Raw genomic sequence first — 20,843 nt, forward strand, 5'->3', positions numbered from 1 at the left:
AACAAGAGTTTTGGTTCATGAAGAAATACTCTAGCTTGGGTGACATCACGGTAGCCACGAGAGTATGTCTTCCTGATTTCCCCCCAAGTCAAGCTGGATATGCCCCAAGTTAAATAACAGTTCCTATTTATTACTCCTAGACATCACTTTTAAGCTTTAAAATAGAAGCATATAAGTTAATTTAAAATACAAACTGGTCCAAAAGCTTAAAACTTAGTTGTTTAAAGAAAGCATTGATTCTAACTTAAAAAAAAAAAAAACAAACAAAACCTCAACGACTTTCCTAAAGTAGAAGAGAAGTTTCATCATTTCAACCTATCAATTTATAATGTGCATGTCCCCCTCATTCCTTCCATATATATGTTTGTCTCTGTCCCTCCCTCTCCCAGGGCTGTGTGTACGAGAGAGAGAGATTATTTCCTCCCTCCTTAATCTTGGCCATGCTGTGTCCCCTCTTCTTCTTGCTAACAGCTCTCACACTCAATTACTGGCTTCCAAGCACCGATACTCAGAAAGAAAACATTTTATCAGACTGTAGCCTGTGGCAAATTAGAAAAATAGCCACAAAATGAAAAAAGGAAAAAAAGTCATTCAATTAGTTGAAAATAGATAAAATTAAAGCCATAAATTTTCACTTCCTTTAAAATGCCTAAATACACAGACATATAATACAAACTACTTTAATAAACTTAGTAGAGTTACTCTAACAGATTTATTTACAGGAGTTTGAGCGAAATATGTTGGGGGAAGGTTATTAAAAGAGCTAATTTAAGGGCCTCTCTGGTGGTCCAATGGCTAAGACTCCACGCTTACAATGCAGGCTCCGGTTCGATCCCTAGTCAGGGAACCAGATCCCACATGTCACAGCCGAGTTCGCATGTTGGAACTAAGACACAGTGCAGCCAAATAAATAAATATTAAAAAAAAAAAGTTAGTTTAGTACAGCAGTTATGAGCACAGGCTTTGGAATCACCTTTGAGTTCATGTCCCAGCTCCGCAATGACTGACTGTGTGATCTCAGCCCGGTTACTCACCGTCTCCCCTTATCACTTCATTTCTACTGTTGTAAGGACGGCCTGTGATAATGCTTATAAGACAAATCTGCACGGTACCTAGAACACAGTGAGAGCCCAGCACACATTACATGTAAAACATTAGATACACTCAATGCTTATCGCTATTTTTGTCTGCCTAGCATCTGAACTCCCTTGTAAGTTTGGGAACTTCCCCACTTTATGATTTCAGAAAGTCAAAGAGTTTCCCACATCTTAAATTTAAGAACCTCACACCATTTTATGATTTCAAAAGGTGAGACACACTTCCACATGTCCTGTATAGCCAGGACATAGGCTCCACCAAACAAAAAAAGCTCAGCTCAGAGTAGAAATGGGCAACTAACGAGAGGAGAAGAGACCAGAAGGAACTCTCTCTGATACTAACGGTGGAGCAACTGCAGGAAGGTCAAGTCCAGGGCAGAGGCGGCAGCACTTGGAGTTGGCGGGCTGCGGCGTCTGTTGGTCTGTCTCTGGATGGTACGGGCACCCTCATGGGAATCGTTGTGCAATGGGATTTCGGGCATTGTTTCTGGCTGCTTAGTCCTGAATCTGGTTCTCTAACTCTCAAAACAATTTGATGAGCCACTGAGCTCTATCCAATAGCCTTTTAAAATTCACAATATGCTTTAATTGGTTTTTACTGCCACCAAAAATTCTGACTTAAACAATCCATTCTCACTTGCCCCAATCTCACAGGGGGGAGAAAAGACTGTTTTTAATCTCTCCAAAGAAATACAAAAGTAATGTACACTTTCAAACAATGGATTTATCCTGTGAGGTCTTGAAAATATTAGTTTTATAAATTTTGGATAATTCCTCTAATTTAGAATATGAGAAATGTCTAATCTATTTTAGATTTACTTCTAAGGAACACAGTCAAGAAGAAGTAATGATACTGGAAAATGGCTATATGCAAAGGGGTAAGTACCACCACGGTAAACAGAAATTATCCCAACTTGTCTGAGACCAACCTTCCTGTACTCCCAAGAGCTTTCTTGCCAGTAGATTTTTCCTTGGGGTCCTATAACCAAGGGAATCCCTCCTCCTCTTAAGGATTATTTTAAAGACCAAATTTTTAAATTACCATCAAAAGGTCTTAAATATTCCTATTTGTCTTATCAAATAACTCAGCAAAATATCTGTATAATACAACCACTTAATTCTCTGTTGAAACAGTGCAGAGCCAGTCAGGGCCTGATTGCCACAGGCTAATTTTTCAGTACATAAAATAATCCTTTCCCTCTGCCAGATTTCTCTGCCTGGCCATTTTGTAGTTCAGTAATGCTCTTTCCATTGTTTAGAATGTTAAGCTTGAATCTGTTAATTTTACTATAGGTCAAAATAAATGTAATATAAAGATTGTGGGGATTAAGAAAATGGGGGTCTAAATTTTTTTTTTCATCCCAGGAACCTGCTACCATACAGAGTCAGAACTATGTTTTAATAAATAAAAGAGCAATCTAAACAAAAGAGCAATCTTTAAAAAGTGATAGTTTTTTTGGACTAAAAATCTGGAAAAAAGAATCAAGCATTTAGAAATGTACACTGACATCTAACCTATACTTAGCATATTAAAAACTCAGCAGAAAAAAAGTGAATTTTGAAAGAGATTTGTGAAAGAAAAAAAAAGGCCACAGAATTGTAGGGCTCATGACAGTCAGAGCTATGTTACAGGACAGAAGCTGTTGTGACCCCGAGAGTTAAATTACTCAAGGAACCAATTTTTTGATTCCTAGCTGAGTGATGTCATTAAAACAGCTTGCCCTTCAGTCAAAATAAAGTTAACTGCACACCACATGGTATTAATTCTTGGATTTAAAATAACAACTTTTAATACTCTTTAATAAAAAGTTTTATTTTATGATAATTTATAAATACCATGGACTTATCAGTGTAGAAAAAATCATCAAGAAAAGTAAAAATTTTTCATAGTATCCATAACTTGCAAGAAGTGTAAAAATCAGTATTGCCTATGTGTTGAGGGATGTTTCATTAATCACCAGTAATAATTTATTGGTTGTTATTTCCTGGCTGCTATTAGAACATAACTTATACTAAACACCGTGAATCTAAATTTATGCTATTTAACAATAACAAAAAAAACTGTTGCTTTTTTCTGGTCATAATCTACCTGCCCTAAAAGACACCATAATCCCTTATGGAAAACTTTCTTTGTATTTGGTCATATTAAAGGCAGCAGAGATCAAATTGCCAACATCCGCGAGAAACACTGGGCTGGATGAAGCACAAGCTGGAATTAAGATTGCCGGGAGAAACATCAATAACCTCAGATATGCAGATAACACACCCCTTATGGAAGAAAGTGAAGAAGAACTAAAGAGCCTCTTGATGAAAGTAAAAGAGGAGAGTGAAAAAGTTGGCTTAAAGCTCAATATTCAGAAAACTAAGATCATGGCATCCAGTCCCATCACTTCATGGCAAAAGCATGCAAAGACGGGCTCAATAAAGGACAGAAATGGTATGAACATGACAGAAGCAGAAGATATTAAGAAGAGGTGGCAAGAATACACAAAGAACTGTACAAAAAAGATCTTCATAACCCAGCTAATCACGAAGCTAACATACTCCCCATCAAAACAAGGGGCAAGAACAAAAAATACATGATACCCAAAAAAGAACAAAGAGAGAATATATGTATAAAGAGACAAGGTTTACAGCAAAATGGCAAACCTAAGACACACACTGCTATTTCCCCTTCTTCAAAACTGGCTGACACATGTAACAGGTGACAGCTCTGCAGAAGTTACTGAAAGCCACAGAAACCTCTAGATGGCTATTAGAACGCAATGGGAGTTATCAGACCAAGCAAAATATTGCCATTTCTGGTTTAAATTGACAGGAGGCAGGTTACAGAGAAAAACTATTAAGGAGGGAAAAACAACAGTAGACTCACAAAGATTTACTGAGCTACTTATCTTACTTTTAAGGTTACATACAGTTTCATTTGGGCTTCCCCAGTGGCTCAGCAGTAAAGAATCCGCCTTCAATGCAACAGTCACGGGAGATGGAGGTTCGACCCCGGGGTCAGGAAGATCCTCTGGAGGAGGGCACGGCAACCCACTCCAGTATTCTCGCTTGGAGAATCCCACGGACAGAGGAGTATGGCGGGTTACAGTCCATAGTGCCACAAAGAGCTGGACATGACCGAAACAACTGAGCACTGAGCACATTTGCAGTTTCGTTTAGTCCTCATGACAAACTTGCGTGTCAGCCACCCAGTCGTGTCCAACTCTGCGACCCCATGGGCTAGTGCCCACCAGGCTCCTCTGTCCATGGAATCTCCCAGGCAAGAACACTGGAGTGGGTTGCCATTCCCTTCTCCAGGGCATCTTCCCAACCCAGGGATCGAACTCAGATCTCCTGGCATTACAAAAAACAAGTTTGCAGAATTTTAAAGAACCACCTTGCCAGAGTCATACATACATACAATCAGTGTGGAACTGGGGCTCTAACGTGGACCTGATCACTTTATCACTCCCTTTAATGTATTGAGCAATTCAACTGACCTAACCCTCTATCCATCCTCCCATGTAAACCCACCAGAACAGATTTTTTTTTTTTAAATAAAAGTTTAATTATATAAGCAACAGCATGCCTCTAATTGAAAGTCTGGAAAATATAATGGATGTACCAAAAGTCATATCTTTTTTTATTGCTTTTATAATTAGTATTTTAATGAACACCTTGTACATAAATCTCCGCACAGTTTTATTCCACATTTATAAAGCATTATAAGTGGAATTCTGGGTCAAATAGTGGGAATACAGTCTGCCAGAACATCTGACTTTAATATTGCGGAACTGAGGAAGAGATTACGGTTCCTTAAGAAAAACAGCTACGCCTTATTCTCCCGTTATCCACAATGCCTAGGCACATGAGCAAGTGTTCTCATGACTGCTGAACAGAGGTTTCTCTCCCCTTAGTACACAGTCTCTGAAGAGAGAAATAAACAGAGTTGGCTCTCAAATTAGAAGACAACAACTGTGCCAAATATCGAATTCATTAGTGGGCTGCATAACTCTTTTTAGGGAGAAAAGAATATGAACATTAACATTGCCATTCAATATATTTCCATGTGTCTAAAAGACTTTGGTATCTTATAGTATATTTTTAAAATACAATATTTTAGCAGGTATATAACATATACTGAAGACTGTTTCTCCCAGTTTATCTATATGTCTTAATCTGCTATTATCCATGGAAATCATTTCAGAACATGTAGAAAATTCAGAGAGCTGTATATTTTAATAATAACTAGATTTCTTTTACTTTGATTTTCTGTCAAAAATCATTATCGATTTTCATTAAGTTCTAATGATATTATAGCAGGCAATGTCCCCAGAAAAATGAAAAGGACTGACTACAAAACGACGTGCCAGCAGGCACTGAACTGGCACTTTCGATGTATTAATTTAACCTTTACAACATTACATTATATTATTATTGCTATTACTTCTATTTCATAGGTAAACTCAAACAGAGAAAGATTAAAGTTGCTTGTTTTGGGACTTCTGGTCCAGTGGTTAAGACTCTGTTTCCACTGAAGGGGGCACACTTACTTCCACTTATTTCCTGGCTGGGAAATAAGATCCCATATGCCATGCAAGTGGGGCCAAAAAAAAAAAGAAACTTGTTTTTTTTTTCTTGAATCTAGGTATTCTGGCCACTTTTTTTGATCCTAAGTATTCTGGCCATTACTTTGCCAACAAAGGTCCATACAGTCAAAGCTGTAGTTTTCCCAGTAGTCAAGTATGGATGTGAGAGCCGGACCAGAAAGAAGGTTGCACGCCGAAGAATTGATGCTTTTGAACTGTGGTGTTGGAGAAGACTCTTGAAAGTCCCTTGACTGCAAGGAGATCCAACCAGTCAATCCTAAAGGAAATCAGTCCTGAATATTCACTGGAAGGACTGATGCTAAAGCCGAAGCTCCAATACTTTGGCCACCTGATGCAAAGAGCCAGCTCATTAGAAATCAGACCCTGATGCTGCGTGAGATGGAAGGCAGGAGAAGGGGACAACAGAGGATGAGATGGTTGAATGGCATCACTGACTGAATGGACATGAGTTTGAGCAAGCTCCAGAAGATACTGAAGGATAGGGAAGCCTGGCGTGCTGCAGTACATAGGGTCGCATAATCGGACACGACTGAGCAAGTGAACAACAAATTCTGGTCACACTTCTCAGAACTACACAAAATTGACTCTCAATATCAAGCAAAAAGCATTGGATAGCTTTCCATGAACACTGGTGGTACAGGGCAGGATGACAGTATGCTTTCCAGAAAACAGGATATTCAACCAATCCAAATGGACTATTCATAAGGTAAAGAGTTATTTATTATAGATCAAAAACTGTATCAAAATATGGGAGCATTCTCCAAACTTTGAGAAATACTAGGTCTAAAAAGCTGGAGAAAGATCAATGTAAGGTGGATTTCTAGTTAGACAGATCTAACCTAGTTAGACTAAAACAGAATTATTCACAAGTGTCAGGGCATAGAAGGAGTAATTAGTCCTGCCTAGGGCATTCAGAGAAGTAGAGAGGAGGAAATACCTCAACTACACCTTGAGTAACAGACTTCTAAGGGAATTTGTAAGTAATAGTCTGTCTCCCAAAATCACTCCCCATAGAAGGGTCAGGTTCTCACTGCTATGAAAACTGCTGCAGTAGCAGAGAACATGTCTCAGCACAAAAGAACCATCTTATGTTGGCTGGAGGAGAGTATGGGGTTGCAACACGAACAAGTGATCAAACCCCTGTCAACACTATGGGAACCACCAATAAGAAGGAGCCTATCTATCAAGCTTAATTTTATAGCCAACATAGCTACAAAACTGCCTTTATTTAACATACTTGTATTTAAATTCCTAATTTTAGAAAAACCTAAATTTTAAAACTAATGAGGAACTGGGGGTGGGGGGAGCAGACCTTCAGTTAAGCATGACTGGCCTTGACTCCTCCCTGAAACCTCATCTTAAAAAGTTAAAGGACATTTTAGAAATATAAAATCCATAAGGATATGAGAATGGGGAAGGACACAATGGCAAATAAGAGAAGTGAACAATATTCTGGATGCTAGAAATGTGGCAGTGGGGGAGATGTAACTAAACTAACTAACTAGACCAAAAAAGGTGAAGTCTAAACCTGAAAGGAAGAAGTCATCAAGCTGATAAACACAGAAAGTAGAATAATGGTCACCAGGGCCTAAGGGTGGGGGTGGGGGTGGGGGGTTAATGAGCATTTCCAGGTTAATAGGCACAGAGTTTCAGTTAGGGAAGATATAAAAGCTCTAGAGATTAAGGGGAATACACTTAATGCCACTGAACTATACACTTTAAATGGTAAATTTTGTTATGTATATTTTACCATATTACCACAATTTTTTAAAAAAAGCAGCAGCAAGATGACTCATGCTGGAGAGATTCAGGTACTGAAATCATGATGAAGACAAAAATGCAGGGTGCGGCTGGAAACTAGATGACTGGCTGAAAGTTCATTTAAGTGGCCTCACCCCAAAACCGATCTTCTCACCATCCCTGGTGAGGGCGGACCACAGACACTGGTCTTTGGGAAACAGGTCAAAACTGAATGCTAGACCAAACAATTACTGAAAAACAGGAGCATTGCTTGAAAGTCTGCGTTCTACATAGGCAGAAGGTTGTCTCCAAGAAGAAAAAGGAAATAACAGATTATCTGATTATCTGATGTATCCAACCATATTATAGTATATATTTGTCAGGGAATTGCAAATGAATTAGTAGGCACAAACTACATAAAATTTCAAACTCAGATAATTATTTGAGAAAACATAGGTTGGATAAGAAAATACGATCACAGTGAATCTTGTGACACAGCTGCAAGAAATTTTGCATAGTCATAAAAATTTAAATACTAAATAAAGAATTTACCCGCCCCCCAACCTGATATCCTATAAAAGGAAGAATAGAGAAGGAGAAATATGTATAAACGTTTGCAGGCAGCAGAAAGATTAAGATGACTAATCCTCATTTTTCTTAGAAGGAAGTGAGTAGTTACTGTCTAAAATAAAAAGCCAACAAAAAGTAGAACTGACTTGGAAAAATAAAGGCACAACAGAACAAACAGCTGAAAGAACTGAAATCAACTGCCCCTAAAGGCTAGGAACTGGATGTGAGATGAGAAGAGATGATGCCCTGCTTTTTTAATAAGCCTTGAATTTTTAAAACTATATATGTACAAATATCATTCCAATTTTGAAATAAAAGTTCAGGGAGGCAAAACAAAATTGTAATGATGTTATTAAAAAGATCTAAAATGGTCTATATTGACTATACACCTTTTTTTTTTTTCAAACTACTGTGTTAGCTTTCTGTAATTCTTAGAATCTTCAGTCACATTGAGGTCAACCATGCTACCTGCTGCTCTGCCTTTCAACGCTGCTGGGCATCACCAAAATAAGGCTCCAGCAGGAGGAAACAGTGCTGAAAATGCTGCCCGTGACCAGCATGCTTACCCACCAGGCAAGAACAGAGTGGTGGGGAAAAATCCTGATGCCAGGATGACCAGTGGAAGAGGAGGAGGAGAACAAGGAGGAAGACAACACAGGCGGGGAAGGCGTAACTGATGCCACGTGAACTGAGATGCCTTAAAACGGGACCGAGCAATGAAGAGTTTTTACATAGGAAAGAATGCTAAGGCTAGATAGATCACTAGAGTTTCCAGAACATGTCATCTGGGTGGTGTCTTTAAATACACAGTTCATTCTTGTTTATGCATTTTGCCCTGACCACACTGGTCATTTCTCCTTTGTTTATTTGGGATTTGAAGAACACATCCAAGCATCTCATTTTGAAGGCCTGATGACAACCATAACTGGGTATACACTTTTAGTGATAAAACTGATACTTTATCATGGCCTGGCAACTCTTGTTAAGTTTCATAGGTCTCGTCGCTTGCTGGGAGTTAGTTATACTGCTGTTAAGGTCTCTTTGATATCAGTGGCAGAAAAGAGTGTTCCCTCTCATCTGTGGCTGGTGGCTGGGTATCTGTTCCCTGGAAATGTCTGATGCTACTCTGAAAGCTCATGTTTTTGCATTAGCTAGTGGGAGAGGTGTCTCTTTTCTGGTTTGCCTCCTTCATTCTGTGGCTGAGACAGGTACTTCAACCTGGTGTATATTGGTTTCTAAAGAATCTGAATGAAGAATCCCCACAGCGTCATGCTCTACAGTGATGCTCAGTGAGTGTACTGTCCCATGAGCTGCTTCTGCTTCAGGCCGCCTTACCAGCGTTACTTGAACAGGGATGGATGCAGCAGTGGCTGGAGGGGACTGTGCCAGCAGAGACTCGTACTGTGAGAAGCTTGCTGGATCTTCATTCCCATTTGTTGGAACCAGGAAGAAAATGAGAACTGTGCAAACCAACCAGTGAACAATAACCAGCGTGTCTGAAGTAGCAACACTAGCCCTGTGGTGGGGGAAGGTGTGAGTGCAGCCCACCAAGCCAGACTTCAGCAGGGACGGTCTGCTGGCTTTCAGCCTTGCACAGGCCTTCAATTTTTCCACTCGGACATTTTTGTTGATTGTCTTCATATGCAATAACCTTACTGATCACCAGCCTCATCTGCCTTACTCTACCAGTATTTGCTAGGCATCAGTTAATGTCATTTTGGACGGGGACTGCCAAAATCCATGAGCTCTACCCAGCTGCTTATGATTTCTACATTTGCTAGCTAACCGTAAGGGCTGGGAAGGTGCTGGCAGCATAGAGGCCACACAGATGCACAGTGACCTTCAGAAGGGTAACTGGTAGTCCTGAAGACTCTGATACTTGCAGTGTTGCTGGCTGGAGTTGTCCTTCTTCTTCTGCGGCTCCTGTTTGAGCTGGTTATCGTTGCTCACCCAAGGGTTCCCTTGGCTCAAACGCCTCCTTTTTTCCCACCACAGGACCAGGCCCTTGGAATCCTGCCTCCCAAAATCACTGCAGCTGCAACACTGATGGGTCCTCAGTGGTGCCTGAAAACTGTGATTGAGCAGGCTTAGGCAAATGGCATCCAGAGCTCTGACCTTCACTATAACTGGGAGTGCCAGTGATCTCTACGCTCTTGCTTTCCCTGTGTATACCTTACATCTGGCACTGCTCCTTTACTAGGCGTGACTGCAGAAATGCAAAACTTGGTCTACTGGCAAACTTACCCGTTTTTACTGATGGTCGTGGTACTGATAGGAATCCTGTCCTTCCAGATCTGCCAGTTGAAGTCCCTTTGTGCGTGTGCACGCTCAGTTGCTCAGTCATGCCCGACTCTTTAAAACCCCATGAACTGTAGCCCGCCAAGCGCCTCTGTCCATGGGATTCTCCAGGCAAGAATACCAGACTGGGTTGCCATTGCCTCCTCCAGGGAATCTTCCCGACCCACGGATCAAACCCGCATCTCCTGTAGTTCCTATACCGGCAGGCAGATTCTTTACCACTGAGCCCACTGGGAAGCCCTTCTGTGCCTTTATGAACATGTTTAAAATGACAAGTACCTTGCAGGCCAACACCGTGTGAACTATGAACAGAGATCTGGCAAACAAGGCACCTCCACAGTTGTCCAAGGACACAGTGGCTGCATTAACTGCCCTGGCCTTCCCCTCGTGTTTATGTGCCCTTTCTGTGGACTCTGCGGAGAGTTCTCCCAGTGACCTCTCAGCACCGCTTTTAAGCTGCATGTGTTTGACTTGTGTCCTCACCACGCAGACAGCAGCAGTTCGAGGCTCTGCTGCCCTCCCTGCATCTTCTGACCTCACTGCTGTCTGGCGTCTGTATATGTGTAAATACAAGTTCCTGGATACTTTAAAACCTTGGATTAAACAGAATGTGCTTTGTACATCTTTAAACAAAATGTATATTAATTTATTAAATCTGCTTGTTACTTTTTAAAAAAACACCTTTCTTATAGCACAATTCATGAGCTGATACAGTATGCAATTCACTGGAGAAATACTCTGGGCATGTAGCAATTCTAAAGCCTAACTGTTTAAAACCACTCTATAAACACAGTATTTTATTTATTCATTTCCCCCTAAGAATATATATTTGGATATATTTATATAAAGGCTTATATTATTTGTAACTCTTGGATCAAATCCAAATTTTGACATTTCGAATGACTAACATTTGTAAGCTCCAGTGATGGTAGAGCTGAACTTAAATAGTCTGAGTGTCAAATGATACAAATAGACAAACTGAAAGGCTACTCATGGAAAAATATGTAAAAGTACTAAATATGCAAAAGAAAACAGGAAACAATCTTATCTACAAGAACTGTACAACTTGCAGCTTTTTAAAAGTCACATTCTTGTGGGCACAAATTCACCAACTAAATATAATCTAATTAACATATTCCTTCTACACAGTTGAAACAAGAACTTCATTCCAGAAAAAGAAAATACTTCAAAGCACAAGATTAAAACCATGAGCAACTACATCGGAACCTACTGAATCTTTTTTTAATTAATAAAGTTCTTTTCACATAAAAACCATGAGACCTGGTTTGCTTTTCAGCAGTACTAAGGGGACAAAAGAGGTCGAGATGGTCAGATGGCACCACCGACTCAATGGACACAAGTCTGAGCAAGCTCCGGGAGTTGGTGATGGACAGAGGGGCCTGGCATGCTGCACTCCATGCGGTCGCCAACAGTCAGACACGAATGAGCGGCTGGGCTGAACTGAACTGAACGGACCGTGCTCATCTACAGCATATGGTTGCTCAACTTCATGTATCAGCTACCTAACAAATTTACAAATACTTAAATAACTATCACGAAGGTTTAAAAGCATTAAAATCATATGTGTTATACTGTTTATACTGTCCATATGTTCAAACAAGAAATAAAGAGAGCAACCAAAGAAAACCTCAAGCATTATTATACTCACGTATCAGAGAACATGACAGAGAGAAACGCCTGTAAGACAAGACTCCTTCACTCAAGGAGTCTGAGATTCAGCAGTGCAGAAGGGAATAAGAAGTCTGTGAGGTGCCAAGACCAAGACAGGAAAACGACTCATGAACAAACTAAATAAAAAACTAAATGACTGAGTACTAAACTACAAAATATAAAGGGTAAATTTAGAGAAAAGGAAGATAACAGTTGCCTTGACAAAAAAAGTAGGCACTGAAATGGTCTCAAAGAAGTAGAGAAGCATTTGAAAAAATAAACGAGAAAGATCAACGTCTCTGTCTCTCTTGTTCTCTCTCTCAATGTTACCGTATACTTAAAATTTTTCATATGAAATAGCAGAGGCAAATGTATGCAAAACTCAAAAAAGTAATCTAAAAGAGAACTGGCCCAGAAAAGGGAAAATAAATGAAGTAGTAAACAGAGGGAAAATTATCCACAAAGGAAAAAAAAAACCTTAACAACCATATATGCTGTATATCAATAAATGTTTGCATTATTTTGATTAGCTTCAACCCATTATTTGAGGGAAAATGAAAGTGTTACAATCTCATTTCCACAATAAGAGACTGACAAAACAAGATTAAACAACAAAACTATATGAGATTTTCTGACTCCCAGCCCTACAATGTATCCATTACAATACTACACACTATCTTATGTGATAAGTATTTTACACTGGACTGACTTCATCACCAACCTCACTTTCTTATAACCGAAAACATTAGAATGCTCCAAAAAAAAAAAAAGCAGCAGCAGCCCATCTTAAAGTAAGTATGCTGTAATACACAAGCGCCAAATGGGTCTCAGTTAAGACCACAAAACTTTAACAACCAGAACGGTGGCCTTTCCAGTAAATTGGTATGTTACTATTCCAGAACTATTCCTCTAGCTAACAGGCCATTCTAATCGGAAGACAAGGGGAGGGTACTCCCCAAGTAACAAACTTCAGAGCTGCAGTCACAGTCCCATAAACAGAGCTTTTTCATCTAAATTATTTTGATTGTATGCTGACAGCTACCTAGAGACTGAAAATCAAAGAAAAATAATACAAATGAAACACTATAAAATAAACACAATCATGAAATGCACAAGTTACTATGCCATAGAGTTATTAGTTTCAAACTTACAAGCTTTCTCAGGAATCATAGTTAATATTACTTTTTACACCTAAACTATGGAGAAGGAAATGGCAACCCACTCCAGTACTCTTGCCTGGAAAATCCCGTGGATGGAGGAGCCTAGTAGGCTACAGTCCATGGGGTCGCAAAAAGTCAGACATGACTGAGCGAATTCACTTCACTCACTTCATACTTTATCACTGGAGAAGGAAATGGCAATCCACTCCAGTATTCTTGCCTGGAGAATCCCATGGACAGAGGAGCCTGGTGGGCCATGGTCCATGGGGTCGCAGAGAGTCAGACATGACTGAAGTAACTAAGCACGCACACCTAAACTAAAATTTTCCTTAAGTTGATTATATTAGTTTAAATGGTTATCCATGTTTACTATGTACCCAAGCCTAAATTAATATTCATCACAAACTGAAAAACACTCATTGTTCAAGCACCTGAGAGTCATGGTCCCTTACATTCTCTCTCATTTCTTTCTCTTTTCCAACATCTAAAGGCAAAAGAGTCACACTCTCCCATTATTAGTTCAGTTCAATCGCTCAGTCATGTCCGACTCTTTGCGACCCCATGAATCGCAACATGCCAGGCCTCCCTGTCCATCACCAACTCCCGGAGTTTACTCAACCTCATGCCCATTGAGTCAGTGACGCCATTCAGCCATCTCATCCTCTGTCGTCCCCTTCTCCTCCTGCCCCCAACCACTCCCAGCATCAGGGTCTTTTCCAACGAGTCAACTCTTCACATCAGGTGGCCAAATTATTGGAGTTTCAGTTTCAACATCAGTCCTTCCAATGAACACCCAGGACTGATCTCCTTTAGGGTGGACTGGATGGATCTCCTTGCAGTCAAAGGGACTCTCAAGAGTCTTCTCCAACACCATAGTTCAAAAGCATCAATTTTTCAGCCATCAGCTTTCTTCACAGTCCCAATCTCACATTCATACATGACCACTGGAAAAACCATAGCCTTGTCCATTCGGACCTTTGTTGGCAAAGTAATGTCTCTGCTTTTTAATATGCTATCTAGGTTGGTCATCACTTTCCTTCCAAGGAGTAAGCATCTTTTAATTTCATGGCTGCAGTCACCATCTGCAGTGATTTTGGAGCCCCAAAAAATAAAGTCTGACACTGTATCCACTGTCTCCCCATCTATTTCCCATGAGGTGATGGGACCAGATACCATGATCTTAGTTTTCTGAATGTTAAGCTTTAAATCAACTTTTTCACTCTCCTCTTTCACTTTCATCAAGAGGCTTTTTAGTTCCTCTTCACTTTCTGCCATAAGGGTGGTGTCATCTGCATAGCTGAGGTTATTGATATTTCTCTCGGCAATCTTGATCCTAGCTTGTGCTTCTCCCAGCCCAGCGTTTCTCATGATGTACTCTGCATAGAAGTTAAATAAGCAGGGTGACAATATACAGCCTTGACGTACTCCTTTTCCTATTTGGAATCAGTCTGTTGTTCCAAGTCCAGTTCTAACTGTTGCTTCTTGACCTGCATACAGGTTTCTAAAGAGGCAGGTCAGGTGGTCTGGTATTCCCATCTCTTTCAGAATTTTCCACAGTTTACTGTGATCCACACAGTCAAAGGCTTTGGCATAGTCAATAAAGCAGAAATAGATGTTTTTCTGGAACTTTCTTGCTTTTTCGATGATCCAGCAGACATTGGCAATTTGATCTCTGGTTCCTCTGCCTTTCTAAAACCAGCTTGAACATCTGGAAGTTCTCAGTTCACATATTGCTGAAGCCTGGCTTGGAGAATTTTGAGCATTACTTTACTAGCATGTGAGATGAGTACAACTGTGCGGTAGTTTGAGCATTCTTTGGGATTGCCTTTCTTAGGGATTGGAATGAAAACTGACCTTTTCCAGTCCTGTGGCCACTGCTAAGTTTTCCAAATTTGCTGGCATATTGAGTGAAACACTTTCACAGCATCATCTTTCAGGATTTGAAGTAGCTCAACTGGGATTCCATCACATCCACTAGCTTTGTTCGTAGTGATGCTTCCTAAGGCCCACTTGACTTCACATTCCAGGATGTCTGGCTCTAGGTGAGTTATCACACCATTGTGATCATCTGGGTCGTGAAGATCTTTTTTGTACAGTTCTTCTGTGTATTCTTGCCACCTCTTCTTAATCTCTTCTGCTTCTAAAAACCCTGAGCAGCAGCCAGGTCCCACCCCCTTCCGTGGGGATCCACTACTGAATTAACTGAATCTATCTGTTCAGGATACAGAAGGGTGTAACTAAGTTTTCTTTCAATATTTTTACCTGTGTTTTCACGCGTGACTGAGAGGAGTAAGGCAAAGGAGTTCTAAATGGAGGCACAAAAGAGCCAAAACAACCTTCAGCCCTCTAAGGCAGCTGTGGCACAATATGAAAGCAATGTACCTGAAGTGGAAGGGTCATAAGCCCAGCTCTGCCACCTAACATTTCTTAGTGACTGAGTTCTTTTGCTTAGTAACTCACCCTGCCATGTCCAGCCTAGCAGACGCTTTGGTAATATCCATGCTCTCAAACACCTCCACTAAACAGCCATGTATTTGTGGATGTGTTCAGTGGATCACTATTTCTACTTACCTTTAGATATATTATATGATCTTTAGCACACATCTTATTGATTATATCTTATATTAACATTTACTAGGCTCATATAAGAACCTATCACCAAGGAAATAATTGCCGTGTATATCAAAACCAACACACAAACTGGGATCAGTGTTTTATCAGTAATATTCAGAAAATCAATAATGAATAATAACACTCACTAAAAGTACCTCATTAGCCATTCGTGAATTTATTATTTTTAATTCTCTGAAAATGTTATCAGTTCATACAGAGAACATGGTCTTTTATGTATTGTTACCAATCTATTTCAATGATTACAGATCATGCTAATTGAATATTCGACCAACAAAATGGTATATTCTAATAGGATTAGACACCATTTAATTTTAATTACATTTCACCAGTAACTGTAAAAAAAGCTATACAAATTTCTGTAACTTACCAAAAATTAAATTATATAAAGTTCTTACCAAAAATTAAATTATATATAATTTGTATACAAATTATACAAAATTAAACTATACAAAGTAACTGCAAAAAAGGTCATACAAATTTCTGTAACTTACCAAAAATTAAATTAGACAAACTTCCCTAGTGGCTCAGATGATAAAGAATCCACCTGCAGTGTGGGAGACTTGGGTTCGATCCCTGGATTGGGAAGATCCCCCGGAGGAGTGCATGGCAACCCACTCCAGTATTCTTGCCTGGAGAATCCCACGGACAGAGGAGCCTGGCGGGCTACAGTCCACGGGGTCGCACAGTCAGACACGACTGAGCAACCAAGCCCAGCACAGCACATACAATGTTTTACTGCTTCCCCCATAAAGTTTCATCTAAGAGCTGAAAGCAGTATTAACATTTACCAAGCAAAAGAATCTGCCTACAATGCAGAGGAGACGCAGGTTTGATCCCTGTGTCAGGAAGATCCTGGGGAGAAATCTATTCCAGTTTTCCTGCCTGGGAAATCCCATGAACAGGAGTCTGGCAGGCTACAGTCCATGGGGTCACAAAGAGTCAGACATGACTGAATGACTAAACAACAACTCCTCCTTAAATATATTTAATAAACAGTATTAATATCTTATTAAAATTATTTCCACTGAAGAATACATATCAGTACTTTCCCAAATGATCAGCATAGTTGTAACTGAAGTGCTATTCTAAATTACTGGATAAACTACAAAGAAAACTAAAAGTTAATTATAGTATCTTGAAATATCTGGGATCAAACCAAATGTTACGAACTCAAGTAAAACAACAAAATCAAACATACTCTTTGGAGATACAGAACAAAAAAATAAGACTTCTGGAATTCTTATTAAGATAATAAACTAAATTCTGAAACAATTCCAGAAGTGTTAATGCCAGAAATGACTTTTCTGGCTGAAGATAAATTTATGCAAAATAAGTATGTCTTAAAAGCCAACTCAAACAGTGCTAAAGTGAAGATAAAAGACATCTGAATATAACTTTACTGTCTCATAATTTTATTAAAGCACTAGGAGAAAAATCTAAGGTTAAAGTAAAAACATGAATCCAAGTAAATATGAAGGTGAAAACAAGAGAAGAAAAACTAATGAAACACTACTGGAACAGAAGGGGGAAGAGGATTCTAACTAACCAAAGATGAAAATAACAAGGAAAAAAAAAAGATAACTAACTCATGTGCAAAAACATTTTTGGAATCTGCATTGAAAATTAATCATATAGAGCAATTACTATAAATATGAGGTCCCATCTACTATACTAAAGCATAAAGAGCTTATATCCCATTTTTCCATGCATACTCAATGAAGACTTTTCCTTCACTATAAATCCACAAAAGGTTTTTGTTGGTGCAATTTACTATGCCTATTCTCAGCCCAAGGGATATTTTTGTACCCAATCTCAAATTGGAAATGGGATGCTATCTGTCCTCAAAATGTCAAGTTATTGGCAGAAACACAGCTCCATGTCTAATAAGCACTTTTATGCTCCACTACAAGTCTTTTAAGTGGTGTTCTTGTTTAGATGTAACAGAGACCTGTATACTTTAAAATATAAATAAGAACTTATGGGATACATTGCTCACTGATGTAGCACATCTGAACCACCATTACTCACACCGCTCCGAGCACTGAGGAAGGACACAGAGACACTGCCCTACCACTTGGCCACTTCCTGCTAGCTACTTCTGCCCAAACTCCTCTTAGGAGCCCAAAGGGAAATCTATTACCATTGCTGCAAAAGCTCACAGTTTGTGGACCACTGATAAATGCACTGAGGAGGGCTGACACGACAGAGGCAACCGCAACACTCGCTGTCAGCCACACAGCAGGGACCGCCTGTGCGGGCAGAAAGCTAAGGCCCCACCGCTGCTCCCCGGTGGGCTGCCTGTATAACCCTGGGGGCCGCAAACATAACGGGATTTCACTCCCACGATTAGGTTAACTTCAAGAAAGTTAACTTGTCAGGAGGAATTATCCAAGTGAGCCTGACTCACCACATAAACCCTTTAAATTTGGGTCTAGAAATGAAAGACAATTTTTAATGCATCTCTACTGCCTATAATCACAAGAGCTGCCTACTCTACCAGCTTTTTAGGGACTTCTGTAACCTAGCTCCAATCCTACCAATACAAAAAGAAAAGAAAAAAATTATATTATTGCAGGTCAAATAGTAATGCTATATCAGAAAGTTAAACATAAGTTTAACTACTTAAGACTCCAAACCTAGCATATTATTAATAATTCTGTTAGGCACTATTGCTCAGTACTCCTAAAATTCAAGTTTTTATCACAGACTTCATTTTTTAAAGACTCCATTCTAGAGAACTATCTAGACTGTTTAGCATGCAAGCTACAGTCCAGCTGATCAACACCAGTAGGTTAAGTGCTAGACCACCAGGACAAATTAGACTGAGGATATTCAATGTACCATTTCTGCTCTAAGTTTTCACTAGTTCAATGCAACTGATTTCCTTGTTTTGTAAAGTATCACCTAAAGATTCTAAGCTCTGTACCACCTGGAAGGTATTTACTTAGCACTTATGAATGCCATTTCTTATAGTCACTTTTGCCAGAGTATATATTCTGAGATGAGAGACAAATTACGCAAAAAGCCCCTGCTCATTACTGCTCTTCAGCTCCCAAGGAACATCCCTAAATGCCTAGGGGATTTAGTCCTCATACTGTTACCAGGCAATATTGAATGAAGGCCTAGAATCAACAGGCTGGTGTGGGAGAACTTTCTCAGATATGAGGATTGAAAGTTGGGTTAGCACTTATAAGATCTTGAGAGTAAGTGATGCCTTAAATTTTGTGCTCCTGGTGCCTCCTTTCTTTACACTTACTCCTGGCCCAGAGCTCAGCCAGGAATACTGCTAAACATCCTACAGTGCATAGCAGAGTTTCCCACAACAAAGATTAAGCTGGCCCAAAATGCTAACAGTGCTGAAGTTGAGAAATCCTGGTATAAAAGGAAGAATGCTAAATTAGAATCCTACCTTTGTAATTTATCACCTAAATGACTCTCAGCAAATTATGTAACTTCTCTAAGTTTCCTCACGTATAAAATGGATAACATGCTCATGTTGAAGGATTTAGGAGGATAAATTGAGATAGACACTTTTAGACACTTTACAAATGGTTAGTTGCCATTCTTCAGAGTGAGTACAAAAATCTTCTCTATCAGAGATAGAGCCCTGGACCTCTCAAAGATTACTCCAAAATATGAATGAGACATGGTACTGTAATTGATTTATTTTCTGAATCTCCTATCAAAGTCTAAGCAACTTGAAGGCAGTTCAGTTCAGTCCCTCAGTCGTGTCCGACTCTTTGCGACCCCATGGACCCCAGAGGTCTTACCTTACTGGACTTGGTATACTCAGCCTCTACAAGAAAGTAAGCACTGAGTAAACATCTGCTAAATGACCAAATGCACAAATAAGCTCTAAGTTATCTACCCAACATAATAAAGCAGTCACCGCGTTGCCCAGTGGAAAATTACCAAAGAGTGTAAAAACGTGTAACTCATGTCATGAAGAAGTTTTGAATAGTAAGAGATATCTAACAACAAAACAAAATATGTAGAGAGATTTAACAAATAGGTACTCAAAAAAGCACTTGGGTAAAATTCACATGAACAGCTAAAATCACAAATAAGTATTAGTGGGATGCATGAAAAATTAGAGTTAAACAGATATAATCAGGGAAAGGCCTGTGTTTAATTAGTATAATCCATCAGAGTACCTGCTGCTAGTATCTTCCAAAAGGCAATGGTACAGTACACTTAGAAGAACAAACATCAAAATGACAAGTGATATCATTTGTCATTTTAACAGTACTCAGCTAAATTTCATAATTCAGATGATGGTAGTATATTTTAACAGGTTCAAAGGTCACTTTAAACAATTTTTAAAAACACACTAGATTTTAATAAAAGTTTACCAAATTCCTGACATCCACAATCCATTTTAACTATTTTAAATGGTCTGAGACAGAATAAGATCAAAAAGGATGATGCTCAACTGTCTGAATATGCTGCTGAAAAGGCTGAGCTCAAGCATATCCAAAGTGTGCAAATGCACAAATGTAACAATTTTTTTGAACCAACAATTTTAGAAAAATAGCAGTTCCTATCTAAAGTTTATACAAATTTAAGACACTGGGTTTGCAACTGTCAGCAGTTTTAAGATCCCTTTCTAAAGTAATAGTCTCCTTCTGTTTTGCTTGGTATCTTAATTTGCCTTTAGTTTCAAAACTAAGTTTGCCAACACTATTCCTCTCAAAACCTCAGGAATTCCATTACTAGTTTTAAACTAAATTAAAGGAAAATAGACCCATTCAACCCATGGCAGAAGTATGCACAAAGTGTTTGTTGATGCTCATAAATAGACTGAGAAATTTAGACATGTCTGAAGGACAACGGCTCTATAGTCAACGTTGGTTTGCTCCACCATGGAATCAAACAGGAAGAGAATTACTGCTACCACTTCAAGTCAGACCAGCACAGATACCTTTACACCAACTGAGATACAATACACAGAACATTCTCTTTAAATCAGAGCCTTAGTATATGTTTCCACTTCAGGGAAGGATGGTTAGAGTACTCTTTAAAAAAGTACACATGAAGCCAATATGTTTCTAGAATCCCCCCCAAAAACAATGCTAAAA

General features: G+C 39.3%; 1 protein-coding gene and 1 pseudogene across 4 annotated transcripts in view; one reads left to right on the forward strand and one right to left on the reverse strand.

Annotated features, from left to right (window-relative positions):
- FRS2 (fibroblast growth factor receptor substrate 2) overlaps positions 1–20,843 on the reverse strand; it is a 101,582-nt gene that overhangs the window by 56,614 nt on the left and 24,125 nt on the right. The gene's annotated exons all lie outside the window — the stretch shown is intronic.
- The window catches only part of LOC122678941, a 36,666-nt pseudogene continuing 24,286 nt past the window's right edge, over positions 8,464–20,843 (forward strand).

Source organism: Cervus elaphus, chromosome 3, assembly GCF_910594005.1.
Source record: "Cervus elaphus chromosome 3, mCerEla1.1, whole genome shotgun sequence".
NCBI lineage: Eukaryota > Metazoa > Chordata > Mammalia > Artiodactyla > Cervidae > Cervus > Cervus elaphus.